The 26561-nt window shown below is 30.8% G+C and overlaps 2 long non-coding RNA genes across 10 annotated transcripts; both read left to right on the top strand.

The window, feature by feature from the left end:
- Window positions 1-731: 731 nt before the first annotated feature.
- Window positions 732-12705, top strand: LOC111884506 (uncharacterized). 9 transcript variants are annotated; one of them, XR_008231623.1, is made up of 17 exons: window positions 732-1057; window positions 1653-1708; window positions 1849-1918; window positions 2363-2420; window positions 3272-3386; window positions 3459-3561; window positions 3638-3717; window positions 4289-4346; window positions 5449-5520; window positions 6184-8063; window positions 9105-9251; window positions 9418-9572; window positions 10117-10191; window positions 10890-10923; window positions 11124-11286; window positions 11375-11669; window positions 12402-12705. It is a non-coding gene; the product is annotated as an uncharacterized LOC111884506 (long non-coding RNA). The 9 variants fall into 9 exon arrangements; XR_006190468.2 differs by lacking the exon at window positions 12402-12705 and having other exon boundaries at window positions 6184-6226; window positions 6478-8063; window positions 11375-12392; XR_008231622.1 differs by lacking the exon at window positions 12402-12705 and adding an exon at window positions 2059-2087 and having other exon boundaries at window positions 11375-12392.
- A 10760-nt stretch (window positions 12706-23465) lies between these two features.
- LOC128133847 (uncharacterized) lies at window positions 23466-24969 on the top strand. Its single transcript, XR_008232150.1, has 3 exons — window positions 23466-23613; window positions 24488-24611; window positions 24887-24969. It is a non-coding gene; the product is annotated as an uncharacterized LOC128133847 (long non-coding RNA).
- The last annotated feature ends 1592 nt before the right edge of the window (window positions 24970-26561 follow it).

Raw genomic sequence — 26561 nt, 5'->3', positions numbered from 1 at the left:
GTTTTTTTATGAAACATCATATGTAACATGACAATTTATGTATTTCGTCGTATGATTTTTTATGCAGTTACATTTTGATATATTTATCATTATGAATCTAGATGCCCTCCTACAAGTACTATTTTTGTAGATCTTAATTGCAATGAGCTATAATAAATCTCTACCATCACGAGGAGCAAGACAATTACTAGTTAAAGCATGTATTGACCTTACATTCAATAGAATTGTACAACTTTTTAAGAAACATAGTGATATTGCAATGGAACCAAAGGAAAGACACATAATGTCTGGTTTATCAAGAGGAAGGGGAGAGAGATGAGAAGGATACGATGGATAGGAACAATTCACAGACCAAAAGCATGTAGATGAACGAATAAATAAGAAAAGAAGGAGGTGGTGGGGTGAAGCTAAGTGGTGGGCCCATTTCTTTTTTAAATAACAAAAAATAATAACTACAATTAAAAAAAGTTGAGGGCAAAAAAGTAATTTCACATAGGTTTAACTAGAAAAGTTTAATTGAATTAATCAGAATGACCACTAATGGGACAAATTTAAAACTAAAAGGACCATTGATATGAAAGGCTTGCTTAAAAGGGATCATTCACGTAAAAAAAAGTTTTATAAAGATTATTTTAGAAATAAAAATGAAAACCATAAAGAATATTTGTGAAAAGTTGTCAATAAAATATGAGATAAATTGAGTGTTAAAGTTATAATATTCAAGGGACCATTTATGTCAATCGGTGGAATTCGTATGGAAGTTGTGGGAAACCACCCTCATTTTACAAAACTCACGATCCGGAAACGTGCAAGTTAGAATCGTTTTAATTTTGGAAAGGTTTTATAAAAGACCGTTGGAATTGGGAAGCCAAAAGGTTAAGGTTGGTGTATTGGTGCATAAAATATACCTTCTCCACTCTTCCTTCTTCACTTCACTCATCCCGCTCTGCTCTCCAAACACCTTCGGAGACGACTGATCGCGACCTCTGTAACTCAGCTCACCGGAGACACAAGCACCCCCACCCTTCGTAGGACTAGGACACTCACAACCATGTCGGTAATCCTATGAAGTTATCTGTAACTTTTCATTCTCATCACTTTTCTCTTTTCCCTTTTATTTTAGTTCACTAGGGTTTTCTGATTTTCAGATGTCGTAATCTCCTCTGTATGTATGGATAACAGAAAAATCGAAGCATAGTTGCGATTTTTTTTCAGTAAACTATGGTTTTCTAATTGCACAACTTAAAAACAGAAGGAAACTACGTAATTTTTCTGTAGTTTTGTTGATCGTTTCGTTAGGGTTTTCTCCTCTATCTTTTTATTGATTTTTTTCTCTGTAAAATCTGATTTAGCGTGTCTGTTTCAGAATGTGTTCTTATAAATAACCAATTTTATCAGATCAGATCACGAATGTCTTAATCAAATCTCTTTTTGTGCATACCCAATTCTGGCTAACAACAGCATTCTCATCACGGGTTATTATTAGGGTCACATAATCTGCCACATTTATAAACACATAGATTGATTCCTCATGGTACATAAATTTCTGAAGATTAAGAAACCAATCTGTACTTTGTTAATTACTTAATATTAATATACATGCAAAATGTCTAATCCGGTAATAATGAAAAGCCTGTCTATATTGTTTATAGGCTTCAAATTGCAAATGTTGTATGCATCAGATGTTGGACAAGTACCAAATGTTGAGGTATAAATATATTTATCTGTTTACATGTTCACAACATTCATCACATATTACAATGCTTTCCTATTAAGTAACTTGTTTACTAGCCAATTTAGCCATGTAGTATTAGTTGTTTGATTTAAAACTGGTTATTGTTGATGCAGGAAACAATGAGGATTCAGACTTGTACTTAGAGCCATCCATCACCTATAGAATTAGAAACTGTAACCATCTGTAAGTTCTTGCACATAATTCTAAGAGTTTAAATTTTATCATTTTAAAATTATTTTTAGTTACTTGGCCCTGCTGCTTCTCAACCTGATTTTGTATCAAACATGGTTCCAATTTTTCAATAAAGAATTTGTACTTTGCAGACGATGAAGCCTTTGATAATCTATTACATGTAAGTTTTTAAAGTGCATTGCTGCTCATTCTCCCATTTAAATTACAGGGCTTTAATTACAATGAATGTGCAGGCCTTTTGGCTGTTTTTTTCAAATGACATTGATCCTATCAATAAGTTTCTGGATCTTTTTAACATAAACCAGTTACCCCTGCTTCTGATCATGAACTAATTAAATCCATGGGAATTGAATGTTAGTGCATTTCATGTGATGATACAATTTGTTTCCATCTTTTCATAAAGTGAAACTTGAATGACATGGATTTTTTTGACAGATGTCTAATGCTTCTTCTGGTCAGCATCTTTGCTTTTTATTCAGCAGAGAGGATGTGGGTGAGGTTCTTTCTGAAAAAAAAAAACAATTTTATTTAAGGCTGTATAAAAGACTAAATTTGTGCTTACAACCAAAATATTGTTTTTCGAATCTTGCACCTTCTTCTTTATTCTCACCCCTAGTTTATCGTAATATACAACTCTATAAATGTAATGTAGATATTTATAATCATTTGTTATATTATTAATTAGTTATCTGTCTTCGTTTTTAATTGCATGTTACTTTTTTCTTTTAGTGTTTATGAAATTAGAGTATGTATGTTTGATGTTTTATATAATTAGTGTTTACTAGTTGTCTTATGAGTGAAATCTTTTCCAGTAAATATCTCTTATTTTAGAAAAAAGGTCACTAAAGGGTTTTTTGGTCATTTAACATAACTTTCACTTCAATTCTTTTGAATAATTTGCAAACCAAACACAAAACAACACATGAAATGAATCTAAATTTCTTTCCATTTTCTTTCAACTATACACATGACATATTCCAATTTGTCTGATCAATTCCATTCATTTTAAAAGTATTTTGCAAACCACAAGTTATCTTATATTACTCTGAGATTAATTGCTCTTCTTAATTCCAATTCCTTTGACAAAATTCCATTTTATACTCTGCAACAAGAAAAGGTTTTAGAAACCAAATACAGATGTTGTGGTTTAGAAAAGGAAAAGAAGATGCTCCCGAGAATCAAAGTGTTAACATGTATGTTTTTACCCTTAACACTATAAAACACTTGATGTTTTTTATGTTCTTATTTAGTTTTTCTGTTAGTATGTAAAGATACACTTCTATATCAAATTACTGCCTTCAATCCATTGATTACAAGCTGACAAAGCATGGAAACAATATGCAGGTGTACAGGTAGCTATAACTATGAGTCTATGACCCTGTTTTTGTATTTCCAGAAATACCCCTCTGTCCCTAAATATTGCATGGAAAATGCCTTCATCACTTATTTAGTATGCCTGGTAATTCTTTACAATTTATATTTGTTATTTGGTTAGGTTTTTTACTTATCTAAAAAGTGTACTTTCTTTTAGCAAATTGAGACATGAGGGAAGGGAAATGCCACATGGTGTGGTCTTTGGTGGGATGAAATGTTAGAAACAAGTGGTCAATATAAAGAGGGTGTTGGTGTTTAAGGTAATAAATCAATACTCTTTTGTGAATAAAATTATAAATATGAGAATTTTGTGAAAAAAACTTCGATTTTTTGTAGGAACCTCTTCGTTCAGATGTGATTCTTGAACAAGCATCTTTTTGCTGTTACCTTTTAGCCAAACTAATTATATTAAGAAAGTATGTATTTCATCTCATTCTTTCTGATGATCTATACAAGAAATGCGAGCAGTTATTGCAATTTTTGTAAATATTTTAGTAGATAATTTTGTTTTACTATTTGTATTTAGTAGATATTTTCTTTAATATTTACTTATAATAGCAATGTATTTATAGTTTTTCATCCAAAAACAACAAACGTTAACTTGAAGAAACAATAACAAGTTTTTTTTTCTTATTATTTTTTTAATGGACGACAAGGGTATTTCAAGAAAAAATTCAATATTTTGAGAACACATCATATGCCAAGTGCAATTGTGTTGGTCAATGTTTTATGTATGGTATGACTATGATAGATGGTTTTTCTTTTTACATTTGTTGGCAAGCAACTTAAGGCATAATAATAGTGTTTATCTATATATGAATTAATATTGTGTAGACATGTATTAATTTTCCAACACGCGTTGGATTAATATTGGATTAATAATAGTGTCAGCAACCCGCGTATGATTTTCCAAAGTAAAATTAATGTATTTAATTTTCCAAGGTCCAATGATTTATTCAACATAACCAACTTCCTGATGCTCTTCAGGATTATGCACAACATCCAGCTGAAGAAGTTGATGAATACATACTCTGATAAACACGAGGTAAGTTTTTTACTATTATTTAACAAATGTAACTAACTACTCTTTTTTCATTGTTTAATTAATAGTCTGATCTCTTTGAAAAATAAAAAGGTGCAACACCACATCACCTTTGGATGAAATTAGTTTAATAGGAGAAGATTGTCAAATAAGACATGAGTAGTTGATACATACGTTTCACATACATGGGATTAATTTTTGCCTAAATCAATGTACATTTTTGTTGTTCCATGGTTTGCTTTTTTTTTTTTTTTTATATTAACTCTAGATTTCATATTCATGTATAATATACATTCTTAATGTAAACCCTCTACATTTCTATCACCATAGTTACTGATTTGTTGTTGTGGTAGTTAGTGGTAGAACAAGGGTACAATGTCGTTCTTCCAGAGAAATTGAAGACAAGAAATTAGTACCTTACATCATAATTTTATGTACGCATCTGCATTATACTTTCTTCACTGAAATTGTATATATTTGAAAAAAAACACATCACTAATTTGCTTCCACTTTAGGTATGCATCTGAAACCTTCTGAGATTACAAGTAGATGAAAGTACATTGATATTTCTTGCATTTAAACAAATATTGATGCATATATGCTATATATGCATCAATATTTGTTTAGTGAACAAAGAAATTAATAATTATTTAAGTGATTCTTGAAAGATACAATTATTAGTGAAATTAATAATTCTTGAAATTAATAATTATTTAAGTAATTCTTGTAAGATACCATTATTAGTGAAGAAAGAAATTGCAAGTAATGTTTTTTTTTTCTCATTTCTTTTTCGTTGATTTGGATTTTACTAGCAAAATAACTCGGGTCAAAATCTTGGATTAGTCATTTGGTCTGAATGTATTAGGTCTAACATATTGTAGTTGGTTTGTTTATGAGGAGGTTAAATCATGTATTGATTGTCTATTAACATTTTTACTCCATTCTAATCTTATTGTAATGTTGGCTGGCTAACAACAACATGTTATTATTAAGTTCACATAATCTGCCTGCCACACACTTATCAACACAAAGATTGATTCCCCATGAAGATTGTAAGTACAGCTTTATTTATGTATATCATTAATAATTTGTGGTTATTTGATAGGATAACTAGAGCACTCAAGAGCACATAGATATCTGGAGAAGAAGCTAAATGACAGTATATGATGATGCCAAGGTAAATAACCAAACCCTACTTTACTGAATACTTAATATTAGTATACATGCAAAATGCCTAATTGGGTAATAATAAAAACTCCTTATATATATATATATATATATATATATATATATATATATATATATATATATATATATATATATATATATACACATATATATTGGTTCATAAGTTTGTATGTAGTAGTTGAATGTTATTTAGATGCTAAGCTATAAAACCTTCTATTAAAACATTATACTTTCATAATCTAACCTATGAAGACATTGTAATTTTATTATCTTTCCTATTAAGTCAGTGTACTTTGAAAAACTAAACATGTTTGGTTTTGGATACCATTTATAGCATTATAACTTGAAAGTTTTTATTATTAAGAGAGTTCACTTACAAAATCTAACAAACTGCATGCAACATTATACTCCAAATCGTAACATTATATGTTCATAATCCACCCTTTTAAGATACTGTCGTAATACATTATACTTAATTTTTATTTTATTTTTCATTTTAAGATATCATAGGTATTTATTAGCACTAAGTCTATTATTAGAACCAAATCAAGCTCCACAATTGAGTATTAATTATTTGGATTACAAAACATTTTATTTTCTGCCTTAATCTTTCAAGTTTCCACTAAAATCCGTGTAACGTTGTTGCATGAAGAACCGAATCAAGTTCCACAATCAACACGACCCCCCCTTGCAAGGTATGCACTAATCAAGGCTATCTCTCATTAAGGCATAAGAATCAAATTTTTTTTATACTCGTATCAGATGTATGTATACTATACTGTATATTTTGTATTTTGCCAGCCTTATTTGATTTTCTGATTTGAATCAGCTCATATGCAACTTTGAGAAATGATTGATCGAAAGCGTTCATGAGATATTGTCTCTGTAAATTGAAGCTTCATTGATTTAAATTTAGTCGTGTAATGTTTTCTGTGTTTATTTTCAGATTAAAAATATTAATTCTTTTTTGAATAATGGCAACAAGAGAGGCAGATATGATGCAGCTAGTTTCTTTACCAATGATGATGGATATCATATCACCAAATTGGTTATGATAATAACAAGCCTCAAAACTTATGTTAAATTTTTAAGGAAAATTGTGGGAAATAACAAGGTATGCTATTAGTTCCAATGGATATAATCAAATAACTAATAAGGGTGTTGTTATCATTGAATCTCACATAAGGGTATTTATGCCTTCATGTTACGAAATTATGAACTTGCTTTATCAAATTACCACATTCTATCCACTGATTACATGATGACAACGCATTGAAGTGGTATGCAGGTAGCTATGAGTCTATGACCCTGTTTGTGTATTTCCAGAAGTACCACTCATTCCCTAAAACTTGTGCTTATTTATTAAAACATTAAAAAAAAAGTGGCCTATATAAATAGGTAATTTAGATGCTAAGCTATAAAACCTTCTATTAAAACATTATACTTTCATAATCTAACCTATGAAGACATTGTAATTTTATTATCTTTCCTATTAAGTCAGTGTACTTTGAAAAACTAAACATGTTTGAAGGTAAAACTTGTACTTATTTATTACTTCAGGAAATGGTGTGGTCTTTGGTAGATTGAAACATTAAAAACAAGCATTTTATTATTGTTACTTTTTAGCCAAACCAATTACATTAAGTTTGGATTTCATTTTTAAAACCAAACATATTAAGACATTGTTTTAATTTCTTTTTTCTATAAGACAAGGTAATTCTAATTTCCTTACCGTTAAGATTTTTTTGAAAATCTAACTACTTATAATATTATACTTTCAAAATCCAACCTATTAGGAAGTTGTATATTTTTTATGTTAATCTGAAGGCTAAACTTGATTAGCATTATACCTTCACTTATTTTCTATTAAGATTGTATTTTCAGTTTTAACATGATACTATTCCTTATGACATCATACCTTCGAAATCTAACATATTAACCCACAATGTACCTAGTTTTTTGTTTCTTTCTATTATGACTTTATTTTTTGAATGTTAACCTCTAAAGATATTATTATACTTCTAAAATCTAAATTTGTTTTATTTTGGTTACCAACTATAGCATTATACTTTCATTTGTTTTCCTATTAAAATGTACTTTCATGGTAATTTATGTTATGTTTTGCCCTGTTTCAAAGGTTTTGTTCAGATTCTTGCACATGTTTCATAAATTTTGGGTTTTGATTTTTTGTCATGTTGAAAATATTTTAGCTTCCTACATATGAAGTTTTTAGTTGAAGTTTGCTACTCTGAAATCCAACCAATACAGTTATACAGATGAAATGCTAGGAACTTGGTTAGGCTGAGATGATTATGTCTGATAAAAGAGGGACTTTAACTTGTAACCAAATGGAGTTCAGGAATGCTAAAGCAGCTATTGCTATCTCTGTATCAGAAGTTACACAGATGGATTCATTGAACTTACCTAATTCTCCTTAATACATGTTCATATCAGTATAGCTTTCTAATGTTTTGATTTGTTAATTGTGCAGACACCTGAGAATCTTCATTTGTCAAAGAAGTTGATCAAATGGTAAATTCTTTTGGTAGCAATTAACAATTTTAAACAGTACAAAAGTTGATCAAATGGTAAATTCTTTTGCAATACGTATTGCACTGATAAAGTTCTGCATGGATAATGATGTCTTATATTTTCTGGATTTGTGTATGTTTGACTTGATAGAAATGCTTTTATTTAGCGAAGAATTCAATCTATTTTTATGTTAAAAGTTCACATAATTTAAAAGTTATTGAATTTACTTCTATAGTGGAGTCTGAGTTTCTTTCTAAAGTTAAACATGTTCTTATTATCAGGTTGGTGGTTAGGTCCAAAAGAGAATCTTTTTGCAATTTTGGTCCTTAGTTCATAGTTTTTCAACCGCTTTTGGTACCTGGTTCGCCCCCTAGATTAACTTTATGAAAATGACCATTTTGTCCCTGTCTCTTTCATTTCCATTTTCAAGGAGCATGATGAATTTCAACAATTTTTTTCTTTAATCCCTAGAAACTATTTGTCATATATGTTGAAGGAGCATAACTGAACACTAAATCCTTAAAAATAGTATCTTTTTGTAAATCTGATACTCATTTCATTGTGTAATAATATTGTGTTTGGTCTCTTGTTCTCAACTTTAGCATCCCATATGTTAAATTTATGATAATGACCATTTTGCCAATGTCTTCTTCATCTCTTCCATTTCCATGTTCAAGGATCATAACTTACCCCCAACAAAATTCATCACTTTTCTTAAAAATTATCTGTTATACGTTTTGAAGAGCATAATAACTATTGCCTAATAATCCCTGAAAAGATTCTCGAAAAAAAAAGAATATTTTTTGAAATTTTGGTACTCTTTCATGGTTCCATAACGTTTTTGATCCATGGATTTTCAACTTTAACAACACATATTAAATATTTAAACATGAACCATTTTGCCCTTGTCTTCTTCATCTCTTTCATTTCCATGTTCAAGCAGCGTAATTAACACCCCAACAAAATTCGTCTCTTTCCTTAAAAAAAAAAGTTGCATCTGATATCTGATATGTCTAAAAGTTATTGTTATTTTTGTTTCAGATCATCAGAAGACATGAATGTATTTCCTGTGAATAACTTTCAAAATCCTCTTTAAAAGAAGTTTGTCTTCATTAGAGCTTCCAAGATCTCTCTCTCTCTCGATCGATCGAATGGAACGCCTTCATCTTCAGAAGATACTTTATACAGGTACTACTTCATAAGACAATCATCCGGGCAACAAAACAACAGGCAGAGGCAAAAAAAAAAAAAAACTCACGACCCTGCCTGAGATCTTTCCATTCATGTTTTAGAAAAAATCTCTCTTTGTTACAAGGTTTGCCCGGGAAACAACTTCCTAACTCTTCTATGACAGCCTTGTTCATCGTCAAAGTCAAAGTCAAAGTCAAGGTCAAAATGAAAGGAGGAAAAATATTTGTGCTCCCAAAAGACCACCAGCTCTCGAAATGCCCCCCATTGATGCCCCCATAGTTCCCAAAGAGTCCCTGAGTACCCTCTGACCCTCTTGAGGTAATTTATATCAGAAAATTAATTAAGAAAAGCTACTTTTGTACCAAAAATAATTAGGCTTTGTCTCATATAATTGTCATGAAAAAGTTATTGTTTTTCATCTATTTTTGGCAACTTGCTAAATTATTACTGGTCTGATGAAAGCCACATCAGCATCCTTTTGGGGTTGAAGAGGCAACACACATTTTTTTTACACGAAGAAATAGCAACATACTTCATTCTTTTTACCAATGTATGCAATATACTTTATGTACTTACATTTCCTTTCTTGTTTCTCTTTCATTTATTTGCATTTTACTTTCTTGGTCTGAATGTGTTAGGTTTAACATATCCTAGTTTGTTGGTTTGTTTATGAGGAGCTTAAATCATGTATTGACTATCTATTACTCGCTTCTAAATCTTCTTGTAATATTGGTTGATTAACAACAACATTGTCATCACAGCATAATCTGCCACATTTTATATTAATTTCTGAAGATTGTAAAAGCTTCCATACCAATCTTAATTTATGTATTTCAATTACTAACATGTGGTTATTTGATAGGATAACCGGAGCAGTCAATAGCAACTACAAATCTGGAGAAAAAGCTCCTAAATGACTATATACGATGATGCCAAGGTAAATAACCAAACCCTACTTTACTGAATACTTAATATTAAAATACATGCAAAATGTCTAATCTACTATAATAAATGAAGATAATTTTGCCACATGTCAATCTTTAATGAGTTTTGACACTTGCATACTTTTTAAATAAATAATATTCACATATCAATTTATGGTTTTTTTCAATTTTTAAAATTAAAAAGCTACATAATACTTATACTTATATATATGCAAAGTATCAAATGTAATCAATCTTATACTAAATTGCAATTAATATGTTTATTCATTTCTTATTTCAAAATTTCATTTTAAAAAATACTTATTATTTATATTTTAGTATTTTATTTTCTTTAATCAACCCGTATAATACATGAGTTTTACACCTACTACGGTAATTATAAAAATCATTTCTATCTTATCTTAATAAAAGACTCTTTTTTCTACAAATGTCTCTTCCACAATCATTTTCAGCCAAAAATGGATTTACCGTTATACCCTTCACACATTTAAACGCATTTAAGATTTTATTTCTACCATATTGCATGCCCTCTGATCATAACTCAATTTTTTCGAATCCATTTGATTTCACAGCACAATCTGTTACCAAGGAATAAGCACTAAATCAGGGATTATATTTAGGTTTTTTCGAATAACACGACAAAATATGTATGATTTGTGAAAATTTAGTCATTTTTCATAGGCATTTGCAGGTTTTACTCTTCTATCTCGTGATTTCATCATCAGGTAATCTTTTTTTTCTCAATTGATGCTCTTCCTTCTTCTCCGTTCCCTTTCTTTATCAGAACACCGACCTTAAAGAATCTGGATCGTTTGATTGATCGTATAAAATCGCTTTCGTTGATTAATATTTCGTCTATATAATGTATGAGATACATGAATATTAATCTAGCTTAATTAATCAAAAACACTTTCAAACTTGGCAGAGAATGAAAGCAAAGATTGACAAAAAAACGTTTTCGGAAGCGACAAGTCCCGACTACAGACACGTCTTCTCGCAATAGCTGTTACGATCGATTTGAAAAACCCTAGCAATGGAAGCGACAATCGTTCATTTTTGTTTCATGCTGGTAAACAGGAGATTTCAAGGTCCATTTTTGGCATGCTTAGATTCGTTGTTAGTTTCCGGTTTTGTTAGTTTCTCAGATTGATGAAGAAGCCGACCATATTTTTGCAGGTTTCCAATCTTCAATAAATTTTTAGTTTTCTTTAGACTTGTGGAGAAGCTGATGTGGGTGCTTCGTTTAATCGATTATTTTTTTCAGTTAAAGATGAAGAATGTGGTTAATTTCTCAATTTAGTTTCATTTTATGTTTTTTTACCCTAAAGGACTATAGCGTAAATGTGCTTTTTTTTCTTTGTTTTTGGTCGAATCATGCTTGATATGTGTTATTTGACAACAAGGGTGTTACAGATCAGCTATGCCATACAAGAGGACTCTGCCAAGCTGCCTGAAGATCTCTCCTCAAGATGTAAGTAAATCTCAATAATTCATGGCTTTCTTTGTTTTGATGCCTTCAATTACTTTTAAAGTTAGTTATTAATCATCGAGAATCAAGTGCAAAAGTATGAAAAAGGGTAATTTTGAACAAAAAGAGACATTTCATTCAGACATCACGTAATAAGCTATTTCATTGGGTGAAACGTGAAAGAGCACCCTGAATATCCTGATAACCCCCGCATCAACATCACAAAAAAGATATTAGTGATTCTTATTGAAAAAAACTAGGGACAAAAAATTTCTCCTTAATAAGTCTTAAATTTACCAGTTTGCCCTATTTTTTGCTTCTCTTCCATTTCTTCAATATTTTTATTTAAGTATTTATAATTTATAATAATTCATGTATATTGTTACACACGTATATTTGATATAAAACAATGTATTTGTAATTCTTTATGTTCACTCTTTTTTCACAAAGTGAAAAATCATATTCTCATAGACCAAGTTCCATTGTTACACTGTTGAAGCTAATGATCAAATTAATTTGTAACTCATGTAAAAAACGAGAGAAAAACACTCTAAATCGTTTTTGCTAACTTCAATATGATTCGGATTGTAAACCATTTCAATGCAAAAGGGTGAATTAATTTTCGATCATCCATTTATCATAAAAGCATGGCATCTGGGCTAACTTAGTATAATTTATGTTGTAATCATGTATCCTTTTGAGTTGCTTTTTGTTGTATTGTTGTTCATCTATAAGGAAAAAGAAGATTTTGAAGAAAAGTTATGGTTGTTTATGTCTACAACTTTCATGCATCATTAAGGTAAACAGAAGAGTTTTGGGCCTAGCAGTAGCGTTTATACATGGTTGTAACTTTCATGACCGGGTATTTGCATTTTTGTAGGAAAGTAAAGTTTTAGTTTTAAGCCTTTACGAGTGTGAAAGGATTGAACTTGGTTCATACATATGAATTAAAATTGTGAATCCACAGTTGACAGAATCAGGGAAGTCGAAAACTCATAAATTTGAGTAGATTGTAAACAAAAACACAATCAATAATGGAAATGACATTGATATACGAAAATTAAATATAACAGAAATGTAATAAAAATAAATAAACACATAACAATAAGTTACAATCATACTTTCAATTTTTGAAATTGAATTTCAAAATTCAACCTATACTTTTATTCTTCTCCTGTCAATGTATTTAAAAATTTTGAAATTGAATTTTGATAGCCAACTGTAGCATTATACTTTCAATTTTTCCTATTTAAGACATAGTTATATCTTTTTTCCTATTAGTTCATCGTACATAAAAAAAACCCTATTTGATTTTGGTTACTAGTTAATGTTATTATATATTCTATTTTTGTATTTGGAGATGTTCTTTGAAACTGTAACGAATTATAACGTTATAAATTTCATTTATAGCATTATATTTTTCTTATCAAACCTATTAAAGACATTGTACTTTTTTGTAATTAGATATTCGACAAAAAAATCAAACTTATTAAGACATTGTACTTTCATTATATAAGATACACTGGTTAGCCAATGGTTAACGCCACACTATTTAATTATAGCATTATAGGCTCAATATCTAACTTATAAAGACATTGTATTTTCAAAATCTAAACTTGTTTTATTTTAGTTATAATATTAATAGCAGGACCAAAAGCCCAAAAAAATATATTTAAATGTTGCCACGTGTGATGAGGTATTTGGATTATGGAGCCACTTCACAATTGTACAAGGATTTGAAGCCCTCTCCCAAGTTCCATAAATAGTCTCTATCTTTTCTCCTACCATTCCATGTCTTGCAATAAGAAATATCAACATTAAATCTATTTTTATTATTTGCTTGTATATAGTTCACCAGATATGCAACATCATTTTCAATTGAGTAGAGAATGTACGAAACAATGGTTTTGGAGATCAAATTTATGTGATTGCATAACTTTGCACCCTAACATTTCCCCCTCAAAATTAGGAATGGATGACCTTCTTCAATCTTTCAAAATCAAGCAACTTCACGAACCGAGCCTCAAACGTGACACTTGTAGAAATGAACTTCAAATCTTCAATTCTTCAATGATTTTCAATCCGGGTTCTAGAGTGTGAGACCATACAAACCAAGCATCAAAGGGTGATTAGGAGTATCCAAATCTCCAAAAGATTACCCAAAAGTTGAGCATAAAAGCACACCCCAAAAATCTTCAATAAATCCAAACCCATCATGAATCGGGAAAACCCAAATCACTTCAAAGTCTCCAATCAAATCACTTCATAATTTTTAAATGCTCAAGATCACATTGGTCTACAAGTTCGCGCAATATGAAAAATTCAACTTTTGAATTTTCATATCTAAATCTCTCCCCCTTTTTTATAATCGAAAAATGATTATAAAACCAAAAAGAATGAGAAAGCGCTCGAAATCAGAATTTTTCTATCCAAATCTCCCCCTTAACACATGGCATAAACATTTTGCAAAAAACTTTGGAAAATACAAAAATCTTCTAACCCTCGAATTCGTTCACGGACCGTCTTTGACAAAATTTCACAAATTTGGGTAGAAATTGTCAATTTCGAAATTCTGCAGTGAGCCGGTGCACCCAAAACAGCCTAAGATGCGACACGCTATCATAATTGCAAAACATGGCATAAAGTGTAAATTCACATTAATTGTAGGTTAAACACTATTACAACTTTTGATATCAATTGATGTGAATTATGAACATTTGATTTGACATGCATAATTAAAGAACACAAAGAACATGGTGATTTGGGTGCTAAAAGGTGTATTCGATCTTAGTAAATTAGTACAAAAAAGGTACTAGATCTAGAACTCCATAAATATCTCACTCACTAATCACTATGAACTACATATCTCAAGCACACCTCTATAAGTGGTATGGAACCCACCTTATATAGAGGTGTTTACATCTCTCTGTGTGTGTGTGTGTGGGTGTGTGTGTGTGTATATATATATATATATATATATATATATATATCATGTCATAAGGCTACTCTACCACATGCAAGTAGGTCTACATGAGTCAAACCATCTACACAGTCATACATGTATAACATTGCACCAAAACATTCTCCCCCTCAAAGTTAGGAATGGATGACCCGCTTCAATCTTCCAAAATTGAGCAACTTCAGGAACCACAATTTGAATATATTTTTATATTACCCTTTATGTGAGAAGATCACAATTTGAATATAGTGGGAAAATGTATATGTGTACTGCAGTATTATTTGTATTAATCACTGAAGTAATAACTACCTTAAAACCAATGGTTTAATTAAGGCAAAATGTGATATGATTGTTAGCATACTAATCTAACTATAACACGACGATGAAAGATGTCAGAATAAATGACATTTGGCACCCGTAGACTTGCAAATCCCACTATAGCGAACATCAAAGGTGTAGGATAGTCAATCCAGTATAGATCTATATGCAAACTCACGCTCTCCCTCCAGGAGATTTTGGTTACAAAACGTGACATAACAAAATGGTTGATGTGTCATGAAGTAGTATCTCACATTATGTTATCTCTGAATCTTGTTATAGTATACTTGTTATAGTAATTGTATTCTATGTATAGTATTCTCTGTATAGTATTCTTTGTATAGCATTCTCTGTTATAATATTCTCTGTCTAGTATTCTCTGTTATAGTATTCGCCTAAACTATATCTATTATAGTTTACTAGTAATTTCTGTAGTTTGAATGAATGAAAGAATACCTTTGCTACCCAAAGGTACTGAACTGATTGATAGTACTTTTACATCTACATATGTATACATGATATATATCTAATATTTATACGACCTTTGGACAAATAACCGATACCCTAAGTCCACATACAAACAAGGAAAAGGAAATAAGGCGAGTTAGCAGTCCTAAGTCCTTTAAACACTATTTATATAACTATACATACATAGACATGCTTTTGACAATATATAAGTTTAAAGAGGTTTTGTAATACATTTTAAAGAGTTTAACAATAAATATTAATGACTTGATGTCAGTTTACAAAATGATTTAAAAGCATTTTGATTGATAATACAGTTTGAAAGTACAAGAAATCCTTTGTTTGAAACACAGTTATAAATCACACGTGATTGATTATATAACTAGCATGTTTTCTACTTGTATCCCCCCTAAAAGCATTTAAGTCATTTAAAAGATAAGTTAAGGGGTATGGACTCACCTGAAGTGAGTGATGCGAATGTAAGATCGGTAAAGGATGCTAAGTGTCAAGCGAAGACTTGAGCACACACGAATCCTATTTAACATATAATGACACATATATGATTACAGTTAGTGATTAAACAACTAATTAAGCAAGTATGGACACCCTAGAACATGGAAAACACTTTGATTCAAGTGTTATAAGTTTACGACCCATGGGCTTATGGCCCAATGAGTTTACAGCCGTAAACTCATCGTAACTAATACCATTTTGTGTCTTAAGGTCCATAGCTCAAGTTTGAAGTGTTCTAGACCAAGTTCTAAGCCTTAGGAAGGAGTTGTGGCACAATTGCACCACTTATGAGTGTTTACGGCCCAAGGAGATTGCCTTGGCCGTAAACACCATGTGTTCTTGAGTTTTTGATGATTTCAAGGGGGTAAACTAAGTGATTCAAGCATTAACACAAGCTAAGGTAAAGAGTACTTACAATATAGAAGCTTGTTAGGGTGTTTGAGGCTCAAGAACACTAGTGTGTGTTCTTGGTGTTCTTGGTGAAATGAAGAACATTTGAAGATCTATGAAAAAGAAAGGATTTCATGGATGAAATCATGTATAACAACTAGATAAGGAGTTGTAACAACAAATCAAGAGAAGAAATGCTTACATTTTTGGAAGATTGGAATGAAGATCTTATGATACTTGAGAGATAATTGGAAGTTCTTGAACTTGAAAGGAAAGAATGGAGGAAAAATTATGTAAACTCATGCTTATGGCATGAGTTCACGGCCATGGTGTAGTTTACGGCCCAAACTCATGAAGTTTGGCCGTAAACACCATTTAAAGGGGGTTAATGCTTGATTGTATGTAGGGTTTGTATAAGATAGAAATTTCGGGTTGTCACATCACCCCCCTATTAGAGAGAATTTCGTCCAGAAATTAGAGTTTAAGTAAATAAGTAGTTACAAATAACTAAGTAAAGAGATGAGGATATTTCAGTTTCATCTGATCCTCGCGCTCCCATGTGAATTCAGGTCCTCGCTTGGCATTCCAACGAACCTTCTCTATCGGGATACGACTTTGTTTCGTTTGCTTGACCTCTCGGTCCATGATCTCTACAGGTTCTTCCACGAAGTTAAGGCTCTCGTTAATCTCGATCTCGTTGAGTGGGATTACAAGAGTCTCGTCGGATAGGCACTTTTTCAAGTTCGAGACGTGGAAAGTAGAATGTACGTTACTGAGTTCATGCAATAGATTGAGTTTGTAAGCTACAAGGTCGATTATGGCAAGAATCTCGAAAGGCCCTGCGTATCTTGGATTTAGCTTCCCACGCTTTCCAAATGATAGAAGACATCACGAACCTAGTTGTATAAGAGTTTATATTACTGAGGTAAATGAGTCACTGGTATAGAGAAATCAGAGTATACCTGCTATCGGAAGCTATGGTAGGCCCTAAAGGCTACAACATAGAAGGAGGAAATGGAAAGCGAGATTCAATCCATGTATGTTGTAATTTGGTAGATCAAGCACTTGAACTTAGTCCTTAAGTGCAAGTGGATCTTCAAGTAGAGACAATTATGGATTGATACAAACACATAATTGAACCAAGATAGGTTTTAAAAGATGTGTAAGCATAGTAAGTTCATTTATGGACCGAAATAAGCATCTCGCAAGATGGATCATTATTTCAATGAGAAAGTTCAAAGTGTATGAATTTCGAGAAATAAAGATGCGCCACACATATGTGAAAGCTAGTGGGAGTGATTAGATTCTTTGTTTCAATGAGAATGTTCAAGGAGTTTGCATTTCTAGACACATAGATAAGCCATATATATGTCAGTGCTAGTGGGAGCAGTATAGTCATCCTTGTATTGTACATAGATAATGTACGATTCATAAGAAACTATATTCTAACTTAGAAAGTGTAAAAGCTTGGCTTGGTATGAGAATTGTTTCACTATGATATACATCGGAGATACAACACATGTACATAATAAGGATCTATGGAGATAGACCTAAGTGATTCCTTGGATTGAGCCAAAGTATATGATATGTTAACGAAAGTTGCCATGCAGAACTTGGAAAGGTTCGTGCTTAATATGGCATGACATTGAGCGATGCTAATGTCCTAGTTCAACTAGAGGTTATGATTCGTGTCCCACATGCTTCTGCTATGGGATTGATCATATATTCCATGACATGTACCAGATCTAATTACTCGTATGCCTTAAGCATGTCAAGTTGGATTAGATCAATTTTTTGGGAATCGACGAATCAAGATCAAGAACACTCTTAAGTGTCCTTGGAGGACAGAAGAGATGATCTTGATAGTATGGAAGAATCATTGTAAGAGTTACATTGATGCTAAGTTTCGCACTAACAAAGGCAATTCCGTTCGCAGTCGGAATTCGTGCTTTTAATTAATGGTGAAGTTTTAGTTTGGAAGAGTACCAAGAAATACACCATAGTGGATTTAACAAACTTAGAGTATATTGCAGTTGGTTAAATTGCAAAGAAGTCAATGCGACTAAAAGAGATTCATTAGTGACATCTTTTTTTAAATTTAATCATTGATGGTTCTTATGAAGTTTATTGTGACTTTGGGTGAACTTACCTTGAGTTTGGATCCCAAGTCACATAAGCTCACAAGACACATACTCAGTAAGTACTAACACATTTGATAGTGACTCAAATGTGAAGACATCATAGTCAATGTCATATTGAAAGACAATCTTGTCGATTCATTCCATAAGCCAATGTCACAAACCAAGTCTGATAGTCAGACAAAGTCGAGAGGCATTAGATTTGCAAATGAATTAGCTTAAAAACTCTTAGTTTAGTTTGTTTTAAAACCTGAGAACTTTAAGCGGTATAAGTTTTAATTTGATTTGGCGATTATTAAGTGGTGATCTTAATATATGATGGATTTCGGTCATTTCAATTGGCTTATCAATGCGTTCTCACTTTTGCATGTTTAGAACCCACTTCCTGAGTATTAATTTACTCAAATGTCCACAGTCGGTCATACTCTTGGAAGTAAGTAGTGATTCAAGATTGTCATGAGTATTAGTGGATTGTCCATATTGATTGGACATAGCAAATAGATTGCGCTAACACTCATGAGTGCTTAATAGTGATCTAAGTATTAGACCAAACCATGCTTAGAGATTTCTTCATGGATTCAGTCACGAGTAATTCTAAGACGATAATATCTTCTATTCTTTAAACCTGGATACATGTGGGGTTTTGCTCTATGATTCTGTTATGCATTGGTCTACTCCAACGCTAACCGTAACTGGTAGTTATAAAGGGTATGTCCATGTATGACATGATGAAATAGACAAAAACTATGTAGTCAAAGTTTGTTCGTTCCTTCTGCATTAATAGGAGAAACGATATCTATGGGCCCCTCGATGATTTGGTGCTCACATCAAAAGTGCTTGGTCGAGCCCTGACTGGAATTGATATGTTCAATTTAGTAGTCAAATGTAGTCGTCACAAATCTATATTGGGAAACATAATCATGAATTCTTGAGATTGAACATTATCCATGTCTCGAATTCATACATATATCTAGAATGAAGGGATAGTTGATCACTTATCTAAGGGCTGAATCTTGATTAGATCAAGAGTTCGGTAGTTGCATTGGATGGCTAACTCTCTGTTGATTATTGAGAAATATTAGTCCTCGTATAGTTGATGACTTGTCCAAGTGGGAGAATGTTGGAATAGTGTCCAAGGTCATTAACTATTGGTAATATTTCTAATAATAGCAGGGTCCTTTTGGGTTGCCCTCAAGACCCAAATTGAGTAGAATAAATAAAGGTGAAACTGATTTATTAATTATTATGGTTAATAATTAATTAGACACTAATTGGAAATATATTATGGGAATTAATTAACAGTTTAATTAATTAAAGGGTTGAATGTTCATTAATCGATAGTTGGTTAATCAGGGATGTTCTAGAACCCTTATGGGATTAAGGTTGGACGAAAATCACTCCATCCCACATGGGAAATTAATTAAAGGGTTGAATGTTCATTAATCGATAGTTGGTTAATCAGGGATGTTCTAGAACCCTTATGGGATTAAGGTTGGACGAAAATAACTCCATCCCACATGGGAAAGGAGTGAAATTTCGTGGTTAGGCCTCCATCCCACATGGGAAGGAGTACTAAACCCTAGGAGACATCCAAGGCTATAAATAGGGGCTTAGGGATTTCATTCCTCCTTGCACCTTGGCTTAAAGTATTCACCAACCCTTTTTCCTCCTCCTATAGGGACGATTTCTAACCCCTTTGGGTTTAGGAAATTAACCCTTCTCCTAGTTATTTTATTCTACTCTTTGGTGTCATTGGGTGTGATACCATTAGATGGATTATGGTTTGGGTCCTTTCATCCAAGCAACTTCATGGAGATTCAAGATCTCAAGCATGGAGATCAAGGGCATCATAATAGGTATGTTTTCTTCTTTGTTTCTAGTTTTCCTAGGGTTGATGTAATTAGCATGAAGCCATAGATCCATAGGTTGCATGTATACTTAGGTATATCGTTGTTTCGGTTTTTTCGTTGCCTAGTTTTAGAGTGTATTTGATGCATAGAAAACCCAACAGGGGTGTTGCCCCAATATTGCTCTCGGATGCCTATGTTAGATGACCGATATGGGTGTTGCTTAATTAGGAAGAAAAAACCTTATTTTTCCTTTGGCCGAGTCTGCTTTGATAGGGTTCCTAGGAAAAGTTAAATCAACCTCTTACCCGGTTCCTTACATAATCAGGGGTAAGAACAATTGTGTGCTTCATACTTTCTTATGTTTGTTTATTGTGGATATTTGTGCCTTGCATTTTTTCGGGATACGCTTGTTCAAGGTTTTTGTCTGACTTATATTAATATTAACTTGTGATTAAATTGTTATGTTAGTGGAAAATACTATTGTTTGTTGCACTTTAGTTTGCCTGAGTCGATATTTACTTCTTGGTCCAACCCGGGTACACCATTATATACCAAAATCAGTAGTTTGTACAAATAATAGGAGAAGGAGAGGACGATGGAGGAGGATGAGTCTGAAAATGGTTGAGAGATAGTAATAGATCCAAAGTTTGCATGTGATAGTGTTGGATGTAGCAGTGTCGTGGGAAGGCTGTTGAGATATGGATAATGTTGAGAGAGCAACAACGTCTTAAGTAAAAAGGGAAAAGCCCAACCAATTGTTGCCAAGGTTGGGGCTGCCGACACGGAAGACAAGAAAGTCTGATTGTGTGAATGTTGCCAATCTGTTTAGGGCTTGTTAATTTCTAGTATTTTATACAATGGTCCATGAAGTTATTAATATAGTAAAAAAAGATATAAAATGATATAATGGTCATTTTACATGAATTTAACATATATGAATTAATTGTGTTATTCTTAAGGGTGAGACATGCAACTTTTAGAAACACACAAGAATGAGCATGCCAAAAGTTGGACACAAACTACATATTAATGTAAACCACATAGATCACAACTGTAATTTACTCTTTTAATTGACATGCATGCATGTCTAAATGTTTGTTTTTTATATTTAGCTTATTCAAGATTTGGCAAATGGTCAATCCATCATTGGACAAAACTAAATTAGGAGTAGTGTCGGCAATCCCAACCTAAACCCATCAATCCAACCTAGTAATTAGCAGACTATGTTGAAATTTTCAATCCATTTAATTAAACGATCAACCAGTCTAATCTGTTTAAAAAATGGTTAGGTTAGCATTGCCGACCTGATTTCAACCCGCCAACATATTTAAGAATATTGAATATTTTTAATTTACATTTATTTAGTATTACTATGTAATTAATATTCCAATAATTAAAAGATTTGAGAAAAATAAAATAAAAACACTTAGATACAATTAAGTACTAACCTAAATGCATACAATCTTAGTCTTTAGTCTCATTGTCTCACATAACCCTAAACGCTACTATTAACTTCCTTATCATTGTCTTCTATATTATGATTGATCTTAAACATATTTTTCACAAACTTGTACTAGGTAACTGAAACTTAGTCGAATCTTGCAAAATAATAATAATAATAATAATAATAATAATAATAATAATAATAATAATAATGAATAGAAAGCAGAAGCATATGTTTAATATTTATCTTGGTTACAACTTGTGGAAACCACGGGAAAAATATTTACAAAATAAATAAATTATTAATAACATTTATGATTTTACAAAGACTTTTTTATTGATTCTTTAAAATGAATAGTAATATTTGTTTGAATATCAAAAATACGTTAAGTTTTGATTGAAATCTATCAAAATTCATTGGATATACGCTCGCTCAGATTTTTGTATCCTATTCAAGTATGACAAAAAAAATTTTAATTTAATAAAAAATTAAATTAGAATCCAAAATATAACTTATTAAAACAATATTATAAAAGTGGATTTTACCATCTCATCTATCTATCAAGATTATATCTAGTGATTTTACTATATTTGGGTTTGTATCTGAGAATGATCGCCACAAATGGATAATACAAACTTTTAACGTGTAATCATCTTTTATATTATCCAATTCGTTTATGAAATTGATGTTATAGGCATACATTGTCACTGTAAAAAATAAAAAATAAAAAATAAAAAAAATAAAAAAAAATAAAAAACACACACACACACACACAAATACATTAACGTGGATTCTACTTTATGTTTATTTGGAAAATGTTTTGCAAGACAACAAAATATTCTCAAACAAAACACATATATGTAGCTTAAGTAATTTTTTGTTCTTGATTGAGAAATAGAGCAAAAGGGATAACATAGAAAGGTTTTAAGTAAGAACTACATACAGTTGGAAGACATATCTCGCCGATGACAATGTTGAAGAACCTTTGCTCTTGTTTTCAGCAAAGGAAGAATGACAAATGTTCGTTTAAATTGATAGTCAAAACATTTTTAATGTTATATAGAAGTGAATTAAGATGAAAAGTGGGAAGTAAATCAACTCAAATGTAATTTAAATTTAAAAAATAAGATATCAGAGGTTATCACTTCCTGATTTTCAGGGAGTTGATTGGAATGAGTAAATTGTTTTGTAACCTCGAAATTTCAAATTTGAGGAAATTGAATTTGTTTATTTAATGAATAGTGACCATTTATGAAACTTATTAAAAGAAACAGGGAGCATGTATGTAAATTTAACAAATAACAGGGAAAAGTAACTGATAATCAGTAATAAAGTTCCTTATTTACAGGATTATTAGTTCCTTATTTTAAAGAATTTTGACGGAGTTAATTATTATATAGAGAGACTTTATTGCAGTGAATATGATAAGTTTTAAAATCATATAAAATAGGATATTAGTTATAGTATCACATGTAATGTGATCGGCATATTATATGGAGGGGCAAATTAGGAATTTAACATTGAAGAGAGATTGTTGTTAAAAGCTACACGTGACACTTAGGATTGTTTTATTAGAATGGTAGATTATTTTATCTATTTAGTTGTTTAAGGCTTTTAAGCGTTTTCTAACTTACGATTTTAATCAGAAATTTATAGAAAAGAAATGTAAAATTAAGACAGTGCAACGGTAAAAAAAAAAAAAAAAAAAGGAAACTACGTAATTTTAACGCTACTCCCCACGAAGCGTATATATATGCAATTCCCTTTCCCTCGAAATTCATCATCCCTTCCGCCTTTTCTCTCATTGTTTTCGACGACGATTATTTGCCGCCATATTTCTCATCCTTTTTTCAGACGACGATTATCTCCGGTAAGTTTCTTGTTCCAGTTTCTGTTCTCTCTTCATCTTCTTCTTTCGACGCATTGAAAATTTGTTTTAGAGAAAGGGCTCGATATTATATATTATCTGTCGACTGTGGTATTATTCTTGATCATTTATCTCACACACTTCTATTGCACATTACTGAGAATTGAAATATCATAACGATCAAAGGTTTAAGGTAACATCGATTGATCACTATTTATCACTACTAGGAAAGAATACACAGAAATATAATACGATTGTATAGAAAACCGTACTATATAAACAATAAATACAGCTCGTTTACTCATTAATAGCACTTTATTATCGTTTACTCTATTAATTGCACTTTATTATCAGGCGTTGTGGATTCGTTTATTTTTTTGATAGCAATTTTGTTCTTGGTTCATTTAGGCGGGAATTAACCCGTTGTTTTAAATTCTTTTCATCTTCCCAAATTCTAGGTCATCCACTGCTATTTCGTCTTCCCAAAACATTCATGCTAGCAACACATGAAAAGCAATTAGATACAGAGAAATCGTTGAATTTTTTTGTAAGATTGAATACAGATTGGTTAAAATTGAACTTATGCATTTATTAACCTAATGTTTCAACATATGCACAAACTGATTGTAACCGATGATCCTTTATATTCCTTAGTTGGTAGTTGCTACTGAGGGAGTACTATATATTTCGATCAATAGAGTTGTAGGGAATGAGGACTCTTTTTATCTTGTATGTCGATAGATCTATGGATTTGACACTTCAGGATTAAATCCTCACATATGTGGTCATTTGAAAGCTTGCTATATTATGCACATTTCTTGTATGTTTGTGTGTGTGTATATGCATCATTAACTTATATTTGTGGTTGTGTTTGCAGATCTATATCTTCATTGAACTCTTTCATCTTTGGAAACTAAATATTGCTAGCAGATGGAGGAGTATTCCTTTCCTTTTATGCAAGAGTTATTTGCTAATCAAGATCCCCTGTCAAGTTGATCTAGGTCAGTTAATTGTGCCTTTGATGCTGCACTAACATCCCTCCTCTCGGTATAATTTTGTTTAATGATATTATATATAGGGTTTACTACATGTAAATAATGATATGGATTCTAAGATATGTGGTATAGACCATAATGCTACTTAGAAAATTTTAACTTTTGGAAACCACCATGATAGTATTAGTAATATATTATCATGTCCAGTGCTCTTGATAGAAATTTTAGACAATGTAAGATAATGATGGAAATTTCACAAGTTTTGTCACTATCTTTCTTAGGATTACTAAGCAATGTTGTCACTATCACAATATCAACATCAATCTCGACTGTGAAGACTCTCAATATAAGGATTATGGTTTGAAAATTGCATAAAATAAACTTTTTTCTATTAAGACTGCATTTCTATTTCAATTTCTTCATACTAAGAAAACACATTTTGAAACTTGCATTTTACTTTCATTTTTTTCATTTTCTTTCTTTTAAGGCATGGTATTTTGAAAAGTTTATCTTATTTTCAAATTTTTTTCCTATTAAGACATTATACATTTTAAAATTGCATTAAACTTTCAAAATTGCATCTTATTTTAAAAAATTGCATTTTCTTTAAATTTTTCCATATTAAGTCATCATACTTTAAAAAGTGCATCTTATTTTAAAAAAATTCAATTTGTTTTACCTATTAAGACATTATACATTACAAATTTGCATTAAAATTTCAAACCTTTTAACATTAAGACATCATGTTTTGATAATTGCATTTTTCTTCCAAATTTTTCATCTTAAGACATCATGCTTTGAAAATTGCATTTTTGTTTCAGTTTTTTCATATCAAGTTATCGTACTTTAAAACTTGCATCTTATTTTAAGTATTTTTCATTTTTTTTGCCTATTAAGAAGACATTATACATCACAAAATTGCGTTAACTTTTCAAAATTTCTCCTATTAAGTCATTATTATACTTGGAAAATTGCACTTTTTTTTTCAATTTTTTCATATTAAGTCATCATACTTTAAAAATTGCATCTTATTTTCAAAATTTTCAATTTGTTTTTCCTATTAAGATATTATACACTACAAATTTGCATTAATCTTTCAAACTTTTTCACATTAAGATATCATTTTTTAAAAATTGCAATTTTTTCCATAGTAAATCATCATAGTTTAAAAAGTGCATCTTATTTTAAAAAAATTCAATTTGTTTTACCTATTAAGACATTATACATTACAAATTTGCATTAAAATTTCAAGCCTTTTAACATTAAGACATCATGTTTTGATAATCGCATTTTTCTTCCATTTTTTTCATCTTAAGTCATCATGCTTTGAAAATTGCATTTTTGTTTCAGTTTTTTCATATCAAGTTATCGTACTTTAAAACTTGCATCTTATTTTAAGTATTTTTCATTTTTTTGCCTATTAAGAAGACATTATACATCACAAAATTGCGTTAACTTTTCAAAATTTATCCTATTAAGTCATTATACTTGGAAAATTGCACTTTTTCTTTCAATTTTTTCATATTAAGTCTTCATACTTTAAAAATTGCATCTTATTTTCAAAATTTTCAATTTGTTTTTCCTATTAAGATATTATACACTACAAATTTGCATTAATCTTTCAAACTTTTTCACATTAAGACATCATTTTTTAAAAATTGCATTTTTTTTCCAATTTTTTCATATTAAGTCATCATACTTTAATAATTTTATTTTATTTTCAAAATTTTTATTTTTTAACCAATTAAGATATTATACATTATAAAATTGCATTAAACTTTCAAAAGTTTACCTGTTTCTCTTTCAATTTCTTTAAATTTTCAAAACACATCATACTTTGAAATTTTCATTTCTCTTTCAATTTCTTCATATTAAGAAAACACATTTTTGAACATGCATTTTACTTTCGTTTTTTTTCTTTTAAGGCATGATTTTTTGAAATTTGCATAAAATAAA

Source organism: Lactuca sativa, chromosome 4 (assembly GCF_002870075.4).
Source record: "Lactuca sativa cultivar Salinas chromosome 4, Lsat_Salinas_v11, whole genome shotgun sequence".
NCBI classification, from domain to species: Eukaryota; Viridiplantae; Streptophyta; class Magnoliopsida; order Asterales; family Asteraceae; genus Lactuca; species Lactuca sativa.
This window is presented reverse-complemented; position numbering and strand designations above follow the sequence as displayed.